The sequence below is a fragment of the Sceloporus undulatus genome, chromosome 7, assembly GCF_019175285.1.
Source record: "Sceloporus undulatus isolate JIND9_A2432 ecotype Alabama chromosome 7, SceUnd_v1.1, whole genome shotgun sequence".
Lineage (NCBI taxonomy): Eukaryota > Metazoa > Chordata > Lepidosauria > Squamata > Phrynosomatidae > Sceloporus > Sceloporus undulatus.
This window is the reverse complement of record NC_056528.1, coordinates 19,989,104-20,009,624: the sequence shown is the minus strand read 5'-3', so window position 1 is coordinate 20,009,624 and position 20,521 is coordinate 19,989,104. Positions and strand designations below refer to the sequence as shown.

At 43.1% G+C, this 20,521-nt stretch overlaps 1 protein-coding gene across 1 annotated transcript in view; it reads right to left on the bottom strand.

Annotated features, from left to right (window-relative positions):
• The window catches only part of TMEM250 (transmembrane protein 250), a 3,298-nt gene extending 2,278 nt beyond the window's left edge, over positions 1 to 1,020 (bottom strand). Inside the window, exon 1 of the mRNA XM_042479319.1 lies at positions 873 to 1,020. The gene's annotated coding sequence lies outside the window, so the exon portion shown is untranslated. The remainder of the gene's footprint in view (positions 1 to 872) is intronic.
• Between the last annotated feature and the right edge of the window lie 19,501 nt (positions 1,021 to 20,521).

The window sequence follows — 20,521 nt, the reverse complement described above, 5'->3', positions numbered from 1 at the left end:
ACAAAGCTTCCTGAACCCCCTTCATGTCAAAATAAACATCTTAAAAGGACTGAAAGATTCTTTGTTTGGTTCAATGGTGATTTTGAGAGTTGAAATAAGTTACAATTATGTTTATTCAATTATGTTTACGTTTATTTGCAAAACATTTGCCATTTTAACATTATGGGAATTTTCTGGGAATTGTGACTGAATATTCCGTGGGATCTGGGGGGATTCAGCGGGTTTTGGACAAACATTTCCGGGAATTATCTCCGAGGCTTGTTGGCAACACTGTACAGGATCTCTCTACAAGAGGGACTGTGCTGTTCCCACATAAGAAGGAGATGGACTGGGTGGCCCCTGGGGTCCCTTCCAACTCTTCCCCTCCATCTATGACTCCATTCTTTGGAGGGCCCTCTGTCTCAGGGAGGGCTCTGATGGTGTCTCCCTGCTGGGCAGGATGGGTTTGGACAGGGTGACCATTGGGGCTCCTTTCCAATCCTTCTAGCATCCCACTCTTGGTCCTCTTGATTTTTTTAGACTCCAACTCCCAGAATCCCCGAACAAAGAGCATACTGACTTCTGGGAACTGGAGTCCAATACATCTGGAGGCCCAAAGGTTGAGAGCCACTGCTTTGGAGGTTCATCAACGGAGGATGTTGGGAGTGCTTTGACTGTGTCATTCGCACAGGAGAAAGGGCTGGACTGGGTGGCCCTTGGGGACCAACCCTTCCCCTCCATCTACGACTCCATTCTTTGGAGGGCCCTCTGGTTTGGAATGGATGACCATTGGGGGTCCCTTCCAATCCTTGTAGCATGACATGATGTCACTAAACCGCCTTGTCCCACCCTGCAGGGTTGTTGTGAGCCGGCCCCGAAGGCATGGGACTCACCTTCAGGCGGAGGAGGAGGCGGCGGCGCCGGCGTCTTCGGGCGAGGCTGGCCATGGCGGGCCCTGCAGCCACAGCGGGAGCCGGTGCGGTCGCTGCTCCGGCAAAGGCTACCTTCCTTCCTGCCTCCAGGCCGCCGGAGGAGGAGAAAGAGAAGGCGGCGGCGAAGCGCGCGCGATGATGGCGTCATCAGCCGGCGCCCGCCTCCCCCGAGGCGGAAGCGCGAGCCGGGAAGCGGTTGCCTAGCAACCGGGAAAGGCAGGCTTTGCGGCCTAGTTGTCCCAATTTGCTCCCAGAGATAGGGCAAACCCACAAAGCAGGCTTTGGACACAGAAGTGAACATACAAAGGGGGAAAATATCAACACTCTTAAGAGAGTGATGCCCAAACTTTGCTGAGGGGAAATGAAAGCTTGGGTTTAACATATAAATAAACATATGTTCTAGTTGACCATAGAGTTGCACTGGAGGACTTAGATATGCCTAGAGAGGACACATTAATAAAACCCATGAATAATCAAAGCCACACTATACAAGATGTAGGTGTGTGTATACACACACACACATATATATACACATACACATCAAGCTTGGGTTTAACATATAAATAAACATGTTCATACATATGTTGACCATAGAGTTGCACTGGAGGACCTAGATATGCCTAGAGAGGACACATTAATCAAGCCGTGAATAATCAAAGCTGCCAATATAGATATATACACACACATACATACACATCAAGCTTGGGTTTAACATATAAATAAGCAATATGAACACTGTTTATTTATATGTTAAACCCAAGCTTGATGTGTGTGTGTGTGTGTGTGTATACACACATCCTTCTATATTTACAGCTTTGATTATTCACGGATTTGATTAATCTGTCCTCTCTAGGCATATGTAGGTCCTCCCAGTGCAACTCTATGGTCAACTTTAACTAAAAGCCGCACTGAAAGACTCCTAGCGGTTCATAGAGAGAATACTCTTATTTTTAGCTCTTCCAGCGCAGTTCTATGGTCAGTGTCCGTCGGACGTTGACCACAGAGTTGCACCGGAGGACCTAGAGATTCCTAGAGAGGTGTCCTCTCAGGTATTTTTGTTAGCAACCACAACCACAACAACAAAGCCTTTATTACAGTCAACAGATCTTCAGGCAATACAAAAAATAAAAAAATAAAAACAGTTTTAACACAACAATAGCATATTAAAAGTAAATTTGCAATATAAATGCAAATATAAATAATTAAGGATAAAAAAACTTTTCTAAGCCTTCATCATATTAATCTATTAAGAACATAAGCAAACTCTAATATGTAAAACAGATACTGCTCCTTCTCATTATTCTGTATATTGTAAAATTGGGCTGGTGTTTTTGTTAGATTAGGAAGCTGGGCCAAAACTAACAAAATGAGCCTCAGCAGGGAGAAATATAAGATACTGCACTTAGGTAGGAAAAAATGAAATGCATAGATATAGAATCAACTTTTCCTTTATGGAATTTATCTCTTTTTAAAATATTTCAAGCCATGGAAAGGCTAAATCCAGGGATGAAGAATCTATGGCTATGAAGGGCTGGCTGTACTTTGGTGGTTTGTCTGCATAGCAGGGCTTGGCCTTTGTGGTCCTTCCTAACTTTTGATTGTATAATTCCAATCATATAATTCCAATTGCATGACTCTATAGAAGGTATGTAGAGAGATCTTGGAGCACCTCTGAGACTAACAAAGAAAGAATTTGGCAACCTGAGCTTTTGTAGACTTCTGTCTACTTCCTATCCTTTGCCATCCCACTCTTTCAGCTGATTTCCTAATGTCCTGGTTTCTGTCTCCTCCTCCCACTTTAGTTTTTAGCTTACTTCCATTGCTGCAAACTGAGTTCTAAATGCAAAAGCAGTTTGCTCTTAGTTTACTCAACAGTGAGGAGAGGGAATGAGTGATCTGAGTCTTGCCCTTCCCAGTAGGCTGGGAAAAAGCAAACTGCTGTAGCTTCTCTTAACTTGTCTGTTCTTTCTCATTAATACAATTTGCCATCTTGACCACATTTGAATGATGCTTGTCTGCACACATTCATTTTTCGCCCATTAAATGTTGGAGGGAATATACAATGGTAGTGACTCAGATTTTTTTACCTGGCTGAAAAAATAATAATCAATGAAAAATCAAACCAAACCATGAGCAACTTTTATCGCTTGCAAATGGACCTTGCTAATTTCTTGCCCTGTGCAAAGTGTTCAAAGATGAAGCTCATTGGCACCATCTAGTGAAAATTCGTCATAAACTATGAGCTGTTCCCTTCAGAAAGGAGCTACATTTATCTTTTTTGAAGATGAGAAAGCTTTAGGAGTCAAGCTTGAGCATCAGCAGAATAATTATGTTCAGAGTTTGAATTACAGACACTTGTATGAAGCCAGGATGCCAGGCCCAGAGATTTGGGAAAGTTTCTGTTTTGGGTTTGCAACTTCCAGAATCCTCCAGGTAGCATGGGAGTTTAAGAGTGGGTCCACACTGCAGAATTAAAGGCGTTTCACACCACTTCAACTGTCACGACACTATTCTACAGCATCCTGGGAGTTGTAGTTTGGTGAAGTACGAGAGCTCTGTGAAAGACCAGGATGAATACTTCACCAAACTACAAATCTCAGATTTCTGTAGGATAAAATCATGGCAGTTAAAGTGGTGTCAGTCTGCTTTAATTCTACAATGTGGACACACCCTTAGGTACTTTCCATAATGCTGGTTTGGTTTAATCTGCCCCCCCCCCCCTTCCCACTTACTTCTCTTATTCTCTCTGGCACCTAACTTCTGTATGTGTATGTGTGTGTGTACACACACACACACACACACATACACACACATTATATATATATATATATAATCGGTCCTAACAAAAATATTGGAGAGCAGCTGGAGAAGAATTCCATGGATACCATGGATAAGATTCTCAAGTGCAAATATATATTACTGGATGACAAACTCTGGATTGTCCATGCCACAATATTTGCACTTTCTATGTATGTTTGTCAAAGCTGGACAGTGAAAGAAAGCTGACTGGAAGAGAATCATCAGCTCATTTGAAATGGGAAGCTGGAGAAGCACTCTACAAATACTGTGGACTGCCCAAAAGACAAATGAAAATGCAAATCAAGCCTCCACTTAGAAGCGAAGATGACTAAACTGAGGCTGTTGTGCATTGGACATATCATGAGACAATGTGCTTGGCAAAGTGGAAAGCAGTAGAAAAAGAGGGAGCATACATTTCAGATGGATTGATTTCATCGATGAAACCACGGCCCTTAGTTTGCAAGATCAGAGCTGAGCAGTTGATAACCACAGCTCTTGGAGGTCTGTTATTCATAGGATTTGCCGTAGATCAAAGCCAACAGCAAATAACAGCAGCAGCAACAATAACAACAGCTGATTGTATAACACACCACTGGTGATAGTGGCTTGTGATTTGAGTCAGCAGGAGTGTATATTCTGTGTCTGAGAGTTTGGACCTTAGGCACTCCCCTGTTCTGGTCACGAACTGCCTATTCTGTTATATCATTCTGTTGTATCATTATGCATACAAACACAACAGATAACACAGCCCTGGCTTGTGGGACTATGCAGGGCAGTCTCCTTCAATGGAGATATTAAATCTGGCTGTCCATCCCTTGGGCAGGGACGTAGCCAAGGGGGGGGATCTTGGGGTCCGGACCCCCCCTTCCATTAGAAAAATGAATGGTGTGTGCTGCTGCGCCGCTGCACCCAAGCACCATTATAATGGTGGCACTTAGTCTGAACCCCCCCCCCCTTCCTAAAATCCTGGCTACGTCTCTGCCTTGGGGTTACTTTAGCTGTAGATTTTTTCACAGCAGAAATGTTAGACTAAATAGCCTTTGGGGTTCCTTCCAGTGGTATAATTCTGGGACTCCGTAGACGACTACTTGCAATTTATTAACAAAATAAATCTTATCGTTTCACTTGGTTACCAGGAACTGTTTGCATATAAGATAAACCTCCTTCAAACAACACTAATCCCGATGAGTGAAAATCGTTATAAATTTAAATTCACAATGTGATCTGACTTTGTGTTGTTATTTTTTTAAAAAATATATGATTAAATATGTTATTGTTGTGTGTTTTCGAGTCATTTCCGTTTTATGGTGACCCTAAGGCAAACCTATCACAGGGTTTTCTAGAGCAGAGAGTGTGCGACTCACTCGAGGTCTGCCACTGGGTTTCCATGGCCGAATGGGGAATCGAACCCTGATCTCCAGGATCGTGGTCTCTTCAAATCACTACCCGCATTAAAGATTGAATTTATTTAAGCGCACCTGCTATTTCTTTTGTGGCAGCTGATGGAGGTTGCTCTGTCCCTGGTTTTTCCTTGGCCTTGACGCTGGGCTCATTTCGCTAATGACAGCGCTCATATTCCTGTTGATTGAACAGCGTTTGCATGGACACACAGGTGAAGATTTGTGGCAAAACCTTATCACCACAACCAGCACGACCCATTGGGACAAATCAAAATGACAGGCAAAGGATAGGATGTTTGATGGCCTCCTCGGAAGATGAACGCAGACATATATTTGTCACTTGTTGCCGTATAAATGGTAACTTGTACTTCTTTCAAAACTTTTAATGAATTGCATGCATTCTGGAAGATTTATAGCATTGGCTGAATTGCTCCAAATATTACTTTCAACATATTTGTCACTCTGGCAATAGAAGAAGGAGGGAGGAGGGGGGGAATATCTCACGGAAGATATTGTACTTGAAATAAATTATAAATGCACGCATCTTAAAAGAGTTTATTTTGGTCATTAATAGTCACTGGTCCCCCTCCTGTGCGGAATTTAAAAGTTAAATTATGCAAAATCAAAAAAACAACCTTATAATACTTCATCAAACATGCATAAAACTGTCAGGTTCAAATAAATTCTCTCAATTAAATCGCTTCAGGTTCTGATTGCATTTACTAATTTAATCAACGGCAGAATAACTTGAATCTCGAGGAAAGATGAATTACTACAGGAGTCTGCATTAAAGGGCTGGAAAGAGGCATGATGGGAAAGACCAGAAACTTCTTGCTTCGTGTTGGACTTTGTGCAGAGCGGGGACTGCTAAATTTTTAACCCTTGCATACAAACCTCTTAGGAATAAAAAAAACCCAAGCAAAACATTTTATTTAATAATAATAATAATAATAATAATAATAATAATAATAAATTACAGTGGACCCTTGGAATCTCATGGGATTTGGTTCCAGGATCCTCTGTAGACACCAAAATCTGTGGATACTTATCCCTTTAAATAGAGTGGTACAGTAAAATGGTGTCCTGTGTATAAAATGGCAAAATCAAGATTTGCTTTCTGGAATCTATCTATTTTTAAAATATTTTAAACTGTGGATGCTTGAATCCATGGATAAAAAAAAATCTCTGGCTATGGAGGACTGACTGTAACTGCAAAATTACTGGACATGATTTTTGAAAGGCTATTATCTGGATCAAATTCTTAGACTTTATTACACGAGGCCAGAAAAGTGGAATTTAACAGGATAAAGTTGTCTTTGGATGGTAGTTATCTTATGATGTGTGTATCCTGCTGCAGCCCTGAATTATGTTTGTTCTGTTGTGCACCTTTTACTGTTGTGCAAAGCCCATCAATATGTGAAGTTGAAGGCTTTCACAGCCGGCATCCATAGTTTTTTGTGGTTTTTTTGGGCTATGTGGCTGTGCGCTAGAAGAGTTTATTCCTGATGTTTCTTCTGAAGATGCCAGCCACAGCTGCTGGGGAAACCTCAGGAATAAACTCTTCTGGAACACGATCTCATAGCCCTCAAAAAACCCCACAAAAAGTGCCCATCAATATGGTCTCAGTCTTACTGCTATTCCATTGCTGGCTTTGTGCGATAAGTCCCTTCCGTAGCAGTTCCAATACTCAGGCAGTCATGTGGTGTCATGTGCAAAGTCATGATTCTGCTCCTCTCCCCATTGCAGCGATTGCAACTCTTCAATGCTCAGCAAAGGATAGGGGGGTATCATCAGCGTTACCTTTGGCAAGTCACACTCTCTCAGCCTCAGGGGAAGGCAATGGCAAACCTCCTCTGAACAATCGTGCCAAGAAAACGCCTTAGAGCCACCAGAAACGACTTGAAGGCACATAACAACAACTAAGTAGTGCCACTCTTCTGCTTTGTTCGGGCCTCACCTGGACACCTGTGTCCAGTTCTGGGCACCACCGTTCAAGAAGGATATCCACAAGCTGGAGCATGTCTAGAGAAGTACGACCATGATGATCACAGAATCATAATAGAAACATAGAGTTAGAAGAGAATACAGTACTTTGGACTACCAGTTCCCAGACGTCTTCAACTGACAAATCCAGAGGTTGTAGGAGCTCTTGTCAAAACAATAACAACAACTTTCCTGAGTTCTGGAATGCCCTGTCCTACTCTGGGGTCACTCAGACATTGTTGTTGTTTAGCGCAACTATGCAAATAACCTCACTCACACATTCCGGGTCTGTAGTTCAAATTATGGAACCACATCTATGTGCATCTCTATGAGTTCTGTCGCACATACGTGCCAGCACTCGAATAAAGATGATACGGATGTATTCAAAACACGTTCAAGGCATGCAGAGTTTTAAACTCGGGGGAAAATGAAGATCGATTATCCCAGATTAAGTGAGATTTTTGGCAGCCCCTCACCCCAAAAGCCCACCTTCTATTTGAGGCATTCAAAATACATCTGAAAAAGGATTCAACCCAGATTCTGCCTGGATTATTTTCACCATCTGAATCACCCCCCTGTTTATCAGAGGAAACTCTTTTAAAGGCATAATTCTTAGAATTTGCCATTGGGGGGAGCTCTTGGCAAATGAATGGCCCATTCCACAAAACCAGCTTGCTATTATGATGGCTTGGCAAGGCATTCATTAGTTTCATCATGGCCCATCCTTTCTATGGCTTGTTCTTCAGTCAATATGAAGTCATAGGAAACCTCTATCCATGGCATGTTGTTTCTGTTGTTTGCCTTCAAACTGTTTCCAACTTATGGTGGCCCTAAAGTGGGGTTTTCTTGGCAAGATTTGTTCAGTGGAAGTTTGCCATTGCCTCCTCATGAGACTGAGAGAATCTGACTTGTCCAAAGTCATTCAGTGGGATCCTATGGCCAGGTGGGATTTGAACCCTGGTCTCCAGTGTCATACATAGTCCAACACTCAAAGCAATACACTATGCTGGCTCTCTCTACAGGTATGTCATACCCTTCAACATTTCACAGTTTAAAATTGGGACACATGCAGCCAAACAATATCAGAATGAAGTCAAGATGACAAACACTATTCATGTAGAAGAACAAGCAAGCTTGGACAGACTGCCGCAGTTTGCTTTTGCCAGGGCCTACTGGGAAGGACAAGATTTTGCTCTTTCCTTTTGTGCGTGAACTGTTTTTGCGGTTTAATCTCAGTTTGCAACAATTGAAGTAAGTGGAGGACAAAGGAAGGGAATGAGAGGAAGAGAAAGAAACAGGGACATTTGAAAAGCAGGCGAATAAATGGGATGGCAGAGGATTAACTGAGACTGTCCCTTGCCTTCTCCTTAAGACAAGGCAAATGTAAGCAATGCATGAATGCTCACAAAGTGTTAGGCTAAGCCACAGGAAAGTGCTGTGACAATCTGGTATAGCAGTTAGAGAAGGCGAGGGCATACCACTGTTAGAATCAACCTCAAAATCAAATTGGAACTAAAGTCCCCAAAGGAAAGGGGGAAAATAAAACTCTTCTCTCTGCAGGCAAGAATTGCCTGATGCACACCTTTCATGCACCAAATGAATAAGGGATAGGCACCTAAGCTACTATGACAGCTGAACGCATGGAGGGCTGTCCCTGGAAATAAATGAATCCATAAATAACGCTCAGAGGGGTCTCCGAAAGAGTGAAGTCTCTTAATCTCATGCAAATGAGATTTTCCATAGCATGCAGCAAAAAATGGCTTGCTTCATGGCCGCGTCACCTTGTGAGCCTCCCAGTTTGCTCACTGTCTTTCCCTAGTCAGGACAGGATTGGGTCCTTTTCACTGACCTGGCAAGCTCTCTCTCTAGAGGCATTGGACTATGACTCCCCCATCATTCCCACCCATCATGGCTAGGAACTGTAGTCCAACACAATTGCAGGGTGCCAGGTTGGGGTCTGTTGCGACCTATAAAGTCCTACCTAACTTAGGAGAGCCATCGTGGTTTTGAACACTGGACTATGACACTGGAGACCAGGGTTCGAATCCCCACTTAGCCATTGAAACTCACCAGGTGGCCTTGGCCAAGTCATACTCTCTCAGCCTCAGAGGAAGGCTGACAATCTGACTGTAAAATGGATATAACTTTAGAGGTTATAAGAGCACTTTTAATTGTCCAACAGATGGCATCCCAGGCTTTGCTGGAAGATCAGAACCCAGATAACTGGTCCAGTTGTCAAACTGCTTTTCCTGCCCAGACGTTCCTGCCGATGTTCAGCCAAAATCTTCTTTCTCCTACCTTAATCCTGTTAGACCTAGCCTTTCCCCTGTGGAGCAACAGAAGCTGTCTTTGTCTTCTGTGATGAGACAGACATCCAGGGATATGAAACAGGCCCTCCTGTGCTTGCAGACCTGACTTCTCCATGGATGGAAATCTTTGCTTATTTCATCCTTATACATAAAGACACAAACTTTCAAAAGGTGTTTTCCTAGCAGGCAAGATTATGTTTCGCCCATTTTGGAGTGATTCTTCACATTTTAGGATCTTTTTACTAAAATTTCATTTGCACACACAAACACGCAAATGTCCTGTTTGGCAAATGACTGGCTTCATCAGGAGGTGCAGGGGGTACAGACCAGCAGAGGGATACTGAAATGTCTGTCTGTACCATTTTTGTGCAGTTATAACCAGGTAGAGCAAGCATGGTGTAGTGGTTTGAGTGCAGGACTATGACTATGCAGACTAGACTCTGCAAACCCACTGAGTGACACATACACACATGCACACTAAACAGGCTAAGAAAATCAAGGATAGAAGGTTAGGATAGAAGTGAGGTGTCCCTGGTATCAACAGAGGAGGGGTGCTGATGGGCCTAATGCATCTACACTATGGAAATAATGCACCCACCCTCAGAGACCCCCCTCCCAGATGTGTTGAACTGTTGTTGATATTGCTATGCGCCTTCAAGTTTTTCTGACGTATGGCTACCCTATCGTGGGGTTTTCTTGGCAAGATTAGTTCTGAGGAGGTTTGCCATTGCCTTCCCCTGAGCATGTGACTTGCCCAAGGACACCCCTATAATCCCAAACCCTGCTATTATGAGATTATGGGATTTGTAGTCCGGGACATCTGGAAGGCACTGGGATGCGGAACCCTCTCTTGCACTGAGAGATTTGTTGGATCTCAAGATGCTGCAAGACCCTTTGTCTTTTTTGCATCCAGACCTTTAGATGTTTGGCTCTTCAGCTAATGGATTGGGATCATATTCTGTTAACATTAGTTAAGAGAGAAGAACATTCACCAGCCTGGGAAGGGGCCTGCCTGTCTCTTGCAATCTAAATGAGAAAGAAGAAATTCTCTTTTGACTGAACTCCAGCAGAACATTAAATCAATTACCAGGCCTAATAAAGCTCCCAAGGTTTTTTAATTAAAGTTTTTAATTAAAGCCACAAGAGCTGGTGCTCTTTTAATATTCAGCAGCAGCACCAATAACAAGGAAAACCTCCTCTTCTTCCCAAGAGGGTGGTGCGACTCTTTAAGGGCTAGTTTCCATGGTTCACTTCTGGAAGATTGATTGAAGAAGTAAGAACTTGCTTCCCATTTGAGCAGGTTAGAGGTGGTTCTCTTTTGCCTAGGTTTCAACAATTCCCTTTTGATGGAGAAAACTATATGTTAGTTAGGCTAGAACCGAAACCAAGCAGGATCAAGGATGGCCAAGGTGAGATTCCCAAGCTTCTAGTCCTCATTGATTATTTGTTATTTGCCATCAAGCGGACTTCGACTTATGGTAATCGTATGAATAAGAGACCTCCAAGAGCCTTGGCCATCAAATGCCCTGCTCAGGTCTTGAAAACTCAGAGAGCTGGATACATATATATTGCAAGGAGAGCTGGATATATATCCAGCTCTCTTCTATGCCAACGTTCTCTGAAGATGCCACCCACAGATGCTGGCAAAACATCAGGAATAAACTCTTCTAGAACATGGCCACATAGTCCGAAAAACCCACAAAAAACAACCCGAAGAGTATTCCCTGGTTCAAGAATTATCCAGTACCTCCCTTGATCTTGTAGGATTTTCGTTTTCCTTCTGGAAACCTCCAAGAAGAAGAGGAGGGGGAAAACTGGGTCTCCGAAGGGAGACATCTGTCAAGTGGCCCCAGTACCTCTGCCTCTCGGTTAGTCTTGTTTGGTGTACAATATGCCCTGAGCTTGCCGGGTTTCTTAAGAAGATCAGGCGTCTTTATGTAACCCATTTTTCCTTAACACTAAGTCCTTTGTCAGGATTACCGGCTTCTGAAACATCTGTGTGGGTTTGGAGGCCAGACATACAGCCAAGAGCTGCCGAAAATAAAAGCTGAATATTATTAACCTTCTAAATGAGGCATTAAACAAACACACACACACACACACACACACACACACACAGCCTTGAAGACTTCAACAACATGCTCTCGGATATAACCTGTTCTTAAGACGGATGCAATAGGCATTTGTGGTGCACTGAGTTCGTTTGTGATTCCTTGCAAGAATGTGCAAAATACATGCACTGTAGTTTCTATAGCACCAGTAGCGCAAGGGTAAAATCAGATTTCACAGGGAATTTCCCCATATTTTCCTTCCAGTATCTCTGTTGGGAGAACATTGAATCAGGCTAATGGTAAAGCTAGATTTAGGTACTGTAACATCATGGAAGTATGAAGCTGGATTAGAAGCCAGCATTTGATTGCATGTAATTAGAAAAGGCAGCCATTTCTATCTATATCTAAAATCCTTTGCCTTACAACTGATTTCGCTTGAGCTAAGTAAAGGGTGATATAGGATTGCTGGAATCCTATATGGCAGTTTACTTAACTTTATGTGACTTTTATGTAATTTTGCAAACACTTAGCTACTTAGTGGAAGCACTAAGAATTGTGCCAATATGTATCAGGAGAATCAGCAAGAGTGCCCAATGCGCATTGATGCTCAATGTGCATTGGGACTGATGCACATTCATTGTGTTGTACTATAGTCACTTTGAGGCCCCATACAGACAGGCCAAAATAAAGCTGCTTTGGGTCACTTTGTTGGTATGCTGTTTAAATGTTGGAGCACAGCTTTGGCACAGCTTCCGGGCTCTTAGGACGCATGTATCATTTAAACAGCCTAACTCCAAAGTGACCTGAAACAGCTTTATTTTGGCAGTCTGTATGGGGCCATTTCTGGGAAGACGCATCCATATGACTGAGCAGCAAACATCAATTGTCGGGTCAACAGAGGAGAGCAAAGCATCAATTCTGAACATTGTAATGTTGAACTTGGAAGTTCAGATTTGCAATGTGTGAAATTTTGTTTCCAAAGCTCTGTTCCTCTAAACTTGTTATCAGCTACTTCGCAGAGCTGTTTTTCATTTTGCCAAATTTGAAAGTGCACAAGCCAAGCATGTGGAACCTCCAACTTGTGGGCCAGATATAGCCAAGAGGGCTTTCCATCCATGTTGTGTGCCTTCAACTTGTTTCTGACTTATGGCAACCCCAAAGTAAACTTTCCCTTCCGAATGTTCATTATTGGGCTTTGGGTGTTTATGGATTTATTGATGGAGCCAAGCCATACATCTCTCAAGGATAATGTTGGCATCGCAGACTCAAAGTTCTACTCCATTGCCATCCTCTGTCCCAAGTTTACCCAATGGGTTTCTGTGGCAGGTGGTCTCCAGAGCCACAGTTCAATGCTCAAACCATCATGCTGGCTCACATTTGGGGTTCAACTGCACTGCTTTTAAAAAACAAATCACCAGAGCTTTCTGACAGAGAAGGCCAAATGGCTCACAAAAATACATATCCCAGAATCCCATAGCTTTGAGCCATGGGAGTTAAAGTGGTGTCAACCTGGATTATTTCTGTAGTGTGGACACAGCCTCTCTCACTCAAATGAGAAGAGAAGGAAAGGAGAAACTTGGTTCTTCCTCTGGCTCAGTTTTGCTCCCTGGATCAAGCAATATATATATATATATATATATATATTAAAGCAAAGTCCTGCTGAGCTCCCTACTTCACCGAATCCATACAGACCCATCAGTCCAGCCTTGTCTGGTTGCCTCCCTCCTTCCGTCTTTCACCCGCCAAGGCCATTAGCGTAATGACAAGAGGTCACAAAGTGCAAGTCCAAATTGTCAATTTTCATTTCACAAAATAACCCCGTTTTAAGACGCACGCCAGCTTTCTCCGTCCTCTCTGCCTGAGAAAAGGGAAAAAAGCAAGATACTCCTGGGTCCTTCGATTATTGCTCCCCAAAGACCTGCCATTTCCCAGCTGATTCCAAGTGCCAATAGCTTAGGGAACTAGTAAAATTATTAACAAGGGTCACGGCTATTTTGCTACTCGGGTTGGACTTTGGGGCTCTGGGGCCTATTCGACAGCCATTTGCTGGCTGCCATTCCCTTCTGAATGTTCATTATTGGGCTTTGGGTGTTTATGGATTTATTGATGGAGCCAAGCCATACATCTCTCAAGGATAATGTTGGCATCGCAGACTCAAAGTTCTACTCCATTGCATAGGGAATAACTGGTTTTGCAGCAAGGGTCTATCTATGTGTGTGTGTAAATGTATGGGAATGCCATTGCTCCCAAATATGAATTCTGTCCCCCCAAAAACCTTTTGTATTTTTGTTTCTAGCAGCTCTGCCCCCCACAAACTTTTTCCAATATGTTTCCAGTGTTGTTGTGTGCCTTCAAATCATTTCCGACTTATGGTGACCCTAAGGTTTGTTCAGAGGAGGTCTGACATTGCCTTCCCCTGAGGCTGAGAGAGTGTGACCTGACCAATGGCTTTCGTCAAGCATCGAGAAACACAGTTTAGGCTTCCAAAGAACAGGATCATGCAAAGTGCGGAAGGAAATGAGACCACGGCAAATAGAAGAGTTCTGCATGCCAATGATGTTCAGTGTCTTGCTTTCCTGAATGCTAGAAATTGGGCACATGAAGGAAAATTTCATGTGTGTGTGTGTTTAATTCTTTTGTGGAAGGGCAATGCCTTCATTTTGCCATCCTTATACCTACACTGAAAGCCAGCATGGCATAGTCCAGCATAAGACCATGGAAATCTCTGGGTGATCTTGCGTGAGTCACACATTCTCAGCCCCAGCAAACCCCATGATAGCTCTGCCTTAGGATCACCGTAAACTGGAAATGACTTGAAGGCACACAACAACAACAACAACGAGTTACTCCTTTTGTTTGATTCTTTCACTCTCTCTCTTTTTCTCTTTAAAATGGGGCATGATGGATTACATTTCAAAAGTAACCAAGTTACTACTGTGTGTGTTACTCTTCCGCTCTCACAGAAGAGGGTAGGATAGAAATATTTTAATAGTACAATATTGTAATAAATTGTTGCATCCAAGATTAGGCCCAGATGTGGTCCCAAAAGTTATCATCTTGAAAAGACAGGGACTGACTGATTGATGATCCTGATTCCCATCCTGAGAACGGAGATTGCAAACACAACTGCAGCAGAGATAACTTTCTCAGTGTTTCGCTATGTCATGACAACCCACCATCAATGGGGTGTTTAATTAAGTGGTTTAATTACACTCTGGCAGTTTTAATTACCTTTTGGGATTACAGAATCAGCTTAGAACACAGCAGATTTCCACTAAGGGAATTATACATGTCGCATAAGAGGAAGGGGCCACCCTATAGGCACACAAGGTGCACATACCAGTGGAATGGGGATTTTCAGTTAGTGGAAATGCCAAAGTTCCCATAGGATTTTAGACACATGAGCTTCATGGGAAGGGGAAAAGAAAATCTGCATTCTGCACTGCGGAAATAACCAGCTTGGCTCAATGCTATGACATTCTGGGATTTGTAGTTTTCTGAGCTATTTAGCCTTCTCTGTCAGCACTCTCTGGTGCCACAACAAACTACAAATCCCAGGACTCCAAAGCATTGAAGCCCTGTTGTCGATTGTGATCATAAGGGTCTTGACATTTAAAACTGGGATTGTTTGTTTTTTGAACTGGTGTTGTATGGTTTTAACTGATGTTGTATGTGGTATAATAATCTGTGTGGTTCCCTGCCTCAATCCATGGGGAGAGGCAGGTAAGAAATCATTGTTGTTGTCGTCATCGTCATTGTCATCATCAGATGCCCCTGTTGTGCTTCAACACTGGTTAGTCCAGATGTGCATTATCAATGAATATCCTGATGGCACATCTGTGCCCATTGTGCATTGAGGCAATGCACCTCAGCCACTCCACCATTGGGCAATGAACGCCCATACACTGTCATCTCACTAATAAGGACATTGCAAAACTACTCTGTTCAATTTTTTGCACACGTAATGCCAGCTGATGTAAATATGCAAATACGACGGCCATGCCATTAATCCTCTTTGCCTCTCTGTGATCTTGTGCTTAAGGACCTCCATAATGAGGCTTCATAAATATGCAAGCGAGGGAAGCCACGGAGCCTTCATCAAGACTTCCCTGATAAATGGCAATGCCTGGGCCACAGGTGGCAGCGAGCGAAGCCTAATAGAATGACCTCCCTCGACACCCTGCCTTGCAAAATGGGTAAAAAGAAACCAGGCTGCAATCCATCCAGAATGTTTGAAACCCTCTCTAGCAAAAGTGAAGTGCAACTTGTTTTCTTAGATCTTTTAGCTTCACTGCAAACTGGCCTGAAATATCTAGGCTGGCCCTTCTATTAACATCAGAGTGAGACAGCTGTCTCAGGTGGCACATGCTTCAGGGCAACAGAAAGCTGTTTCATACCACACAAATTAAGCACAATCATCCCACTTTCATTGTCATGGCTGCCTCCTATACAGTCCTGGAATTTGTAGTTTGGTGAGGCACTGGTGCTCCCTGGTGGAGAATTCTAAGTACCACTCTCAAAGAGTGAAAGAGTTCCAGGTGTGGCCAGAGGCATCAGTGTCAGGGGTGCGGTGACTCTACTTTATTATCACAGGCTGAAAAGGTCAATCCTGGCACTGAGGAACTGTTTGGTTGTTGATGAGTCAACTTTGACTCATGCGAACTCCGTGTATGAGACATCTCCAAGTTGTTCTATCCTTATCAGTCCTGCTCCGGTCCTACAAACTCAAGACATGCATGTCATCCCTGACTGTGTCTATCCATCTGGAATGCAGTCTTCCAATTTTCTAGTGAGTTGTGTCTTCACATGATATGTCCCAAGTACATCAAGCTCAGTTTTGTCATCTTGGCTTCCAGAGAGAGATCAGGTTTAATTTGCTCTTCTTGTTGTGTGCCTTCAAGCCATTTCTGACTCATGGTGATCCTAAGGTGATCCCATGATGGGTTTTCTTGGCATGATTTGTTCAAAGGTGGTTTGCTGTTGCCTTCCTTTGAGGCTGAGAGCATGTGACTTGTCCAAAGTCACTCAGCAAGAATTCAAACCCTGATCTCTAGAGTCATGGTCCAACACTCAAACCACTATGCCACCATTTCTTTGTTGTTTTGGCAGGCTACAGTATCCATAGAGTTCTTTTCCCGTACCAGTAAATTTCACTTGAGTTGATTTTCTTCCTATCAGCTTTCTTCAGTATCCAACTTTAATATCCATATATAGAGATGGGAAATACAATGGCTTGAAGTATGCTAATTTTTAGTATTCAGCGATATAGCTTTATATTTCTGAATTTATCTAGTTCCTTCATAGCTGCCCTTCCAAGTCCTTATCTTCTTCGGATCTCATGACTGTAGTATCCACTCTGAGTAATAACTGAACCAAGGTATGGGAAATCTTGAACTATTTTCATCATCAAATGGAAGAGAAACCCATGTTCCACACTGCCTGCCCTGCTACCTTCATGTGGGGTGAAAGGTTAACATTGGCTCCCATCAGCAGCATTGAATATAGGGTCCATTGCCTCTCCAGTTTTGCATTGTGCACAAAACATGGTGAGCAGGGCATCATATTCTTTGCCTCAAGCTGTAAAAATTTCTTGTGGGTCAGAAAAACTGCAGAGATGGGAGTGGAAGAGGCCCAGAAGAATTGACTGATGTGGCAGTGGTGGCATGGCATAGCATGGGTGAAACAGACATTGCAGAACTACTTTTGTGCACAAGCAAGGCCATTTACAAAGACACCAGTTCTAAGCAGAATGCCAGTCCAAGTTTTTCTAGTGCTTGGGAACACTACTTTTTTTTAGGCTCAAATTTCTGGACATTACAGTCCTCCCCAAAGTGACTTTTCCATGGCTTTCCTGGAAATGTAATAGAGAATGGGTGCACAGCCAAAGTGGAATAGAGATCCCGAAGCTGGAGATGTAGGTCATTTAGAAAAGAAGAAAAGGGCATGTTTGCTTTATTAATGCCTCCCCGATGAGGAGCCATTCTGCAGGTGTTCTGAAAATTAGTGCAAAATCCCAGTGTCTCAAGTCTCTTCCAGTCTCCTAAAGCCCTCCTATTGTACATAGGATTGTCAAGCAATTAAGGCTTTTCTAAGCATACAGAATTGTGTCCCTAATGAAATGGGGAGGTTTGGTTTTGGTCGGGGAATCCAATGCCACCAGGTAATCCTGCCAACTGCATTTTCTGTAACAATTAATTCCGGGGGTTAAGATGGGGGGCCCTGGCAGAATGGAGAGAGTGGAGCGGAGGGTCAATTGTGGGGAAACTGATCATTTCACCTTCCCCCTTTTTGTGGGGTATGAGTATATGGAAAAGATTTCGAAACTCAGCAATACAAATTGTGCAACATGCTTTCCTTTTGAGAGATTGGTGTATGCCTTTTCAGGTTGCCTGGCACCTCCTGCATTCTTTGAACGTCCCTGTTCATTTACACAATCTTTTTAGTTCAGGCTGCTTTTCTGGGGTGGCTGGGAGTTCAGTGGAGTAAACCAGTAGATTTGGATCAAGGGCCTGAGATTCCCCACTTGTGCAAAAGGACTTACTTCTGAATAAAGAAGCACAGGATTATGATGCACAGACTGTATCTTCAACACACCTGTTGTTGTTGTTGTTGTTGTTCTTGTTGTTGTTGTTGTTGTTGTGTGCCTTCATGTCATATCCAAATTATAAGGCAAACTTATCACGTTTTTGAGAGGGGGGGGGGGTTGGCAAGATTATTTCAGATTTGCCTGCCTCTGAGGCTGAGAGAATGTGACATGCCCAAAGTCAGCCACATTCAGCTTTCATGGCCAACTGGGGATTCAAATCTCAGTCTTCGGAGTCATAGTCCAATGTTCAAATCGCTATTCCATGCTGGCTCTCATTCAACACATCTACTCAGAAGGAAGTCCCAGTGAGTCCAGTGGGAATGAATTTGAAATCTATCTACGGGTGTGAAAAATGGACAGCGCATAAAGCTGATAGGAAAAAAATCAACGTATTTGAAATGTAATGTGGGAGAAGAGATGTACAGATGCCATGGACTGTCAAAATAACCAGTAAATAGGTTTGACAGCAATTCAGGCCTGAACTCTTGCTAGAAGCCAAGATGTCTAAGATGGAGGCTGTTGTCAAAGTTGGAGACTGTTGTACTTTTGACATGATGTCTAAATCTGAGGCTGTCATACTTTGTTGTCCACTGGAAAAAATGATCATGCTGGACAAAATGGATAGTGGTAGAAAGGGAAGGAGACTGAACTACAGGTACGTAGATTGATTCAGTCAAGGAAGCCACATCTCTTGAGTTTGCCAAGACCTGAGCAAGGCAGTCAAGGACTAGGAGGGGTCTTGGAGGTTTCCCACTCACAGGGCCACCATAAATCGAAGTCCTCTTGATAGCAAAGTAACAGCAACATACACGCATTGGGTTACACTGTTTATCAACCAAAGCTTCAGCTGAGTGAGCTTCAGTTGCTCGTATCAATCAGTGTGGATGAAAACTAGCAGCCTTCTTATTTATTTCTGAACCGGTTTTGTTTCTCATGTGTTCCTCTCACAGAGGGATAGAAAAGAGAAGATATGGAAGGCAGCTTCGTGGGATGTAGCTTTCCTTTATTCTGTTGTAAATGATCCCTTCTCTAGGATCACAAAGAAATGTTTTGGATACATGCAGATCTTTCAGATCAAGCAATCAAATTTATTCAGTTAAAAGGCAAATGACTAATCCATAGCCATTGCCTCACCATTTGACAGCCTTAAGGCATTTTTTGGTCCTTTCCTATGTCTTTTGAAAAGGTGTTCAGAGATGGGTGGAGGTTTTCTTCGGTCCCCCTGCCTATTGTATCCAAAGCAATGCCTGCCAAATGTTGAACAGCTCTGTTGCTAATGCTCTCCGTTAAATATTAATGCAGAGATCTCTTTTTAAAAATGAATGCCTGCCGAACTTGAGAAAGGAGGCAGATCCTCAGGTTACTTGGGCACGTTTGGTACGTCAGCCTCCAACAGAAATCAAACACACATGCACCCAAGTTGCCATTGAATGAAAGGGTTGAACACCTGCAGAACAGGAGAATGCATAATTGGTTTTCCCAAGTGACAAAGTGACTCACCTCCTGAACCAGTGGTGACCGGAAATGACCATGTCAACAATGCGGTTAACCCACTCCACATTTTATGTTAGTCTGTACAGGAGGTATCCAAGGTACTAATCGGATTTGGGAAAACGGTTTCAGCACTTTGCACAGTTCCTTTGCAAGGGCCCGGATTTGATGGCCCTTGAGGTCTCTTCCAACTTTATGATTCTATCATTACTCAGTCTGTAGTAAAAAGAGTGGAGTCAGTGATCCTGGCTTGGAAGCCATCCACTGCCTCTAGTCTTTAACCCGAGCCTTGCAACCTGTAATATTATTTTTAACTTTTCACACCAGTCTCCTGTGTTAAAATGTTCGAGTTGGAAGATAATGTAAGGCTCATCTTGTCCAGCTCCGTACCATGAATGAATGCACTGCTAAAGAACATCTGAAAGACACCAGTCCCACCTCTATTTAGGGGCCTCCAGAGAAGGAACGTTCACCACTCAGCAGAGGCTGGATGGCCATCTGTCGGGGATGCTTTGATTTGGATTTCCTGCATTGGGGGGGTTGGACTGGATGGCCCTTGCAGTCTCTTCCAACTCCATGTTTTTATGATTCTATGATTCTATGACCACTCTTCAAGGCAGTTTATTCCAATCTCAAAAAGTTCTAACAGTCAAGAGGTTCTTCCTAATGTTTAGGTGGAAATACTTTTCTGGTCATTCAAAACCATTGATTCATATACCAATCCTGAGAGCAATAAAAGACATGATTATTCCATGTTCGACATGACATTTTTGTTGTTTTTTCCTTGGATGTTTTTTTTCTCCTTCCGAATTGCATGAGGATTTTTGGCCTTGCATGCAACACATACCCTACTTTGCCCCACACCTGTGGCATAGGAACAGTCCATGCCCTCCCTTCCTCAGCACCACCTATGTGCCTTTTTCCCCCAGCATCTCCCTTGCTTAACTTGGGAGGCAGAAGGGAACAATGAGGGCAAAAGGACAAAAGAGCA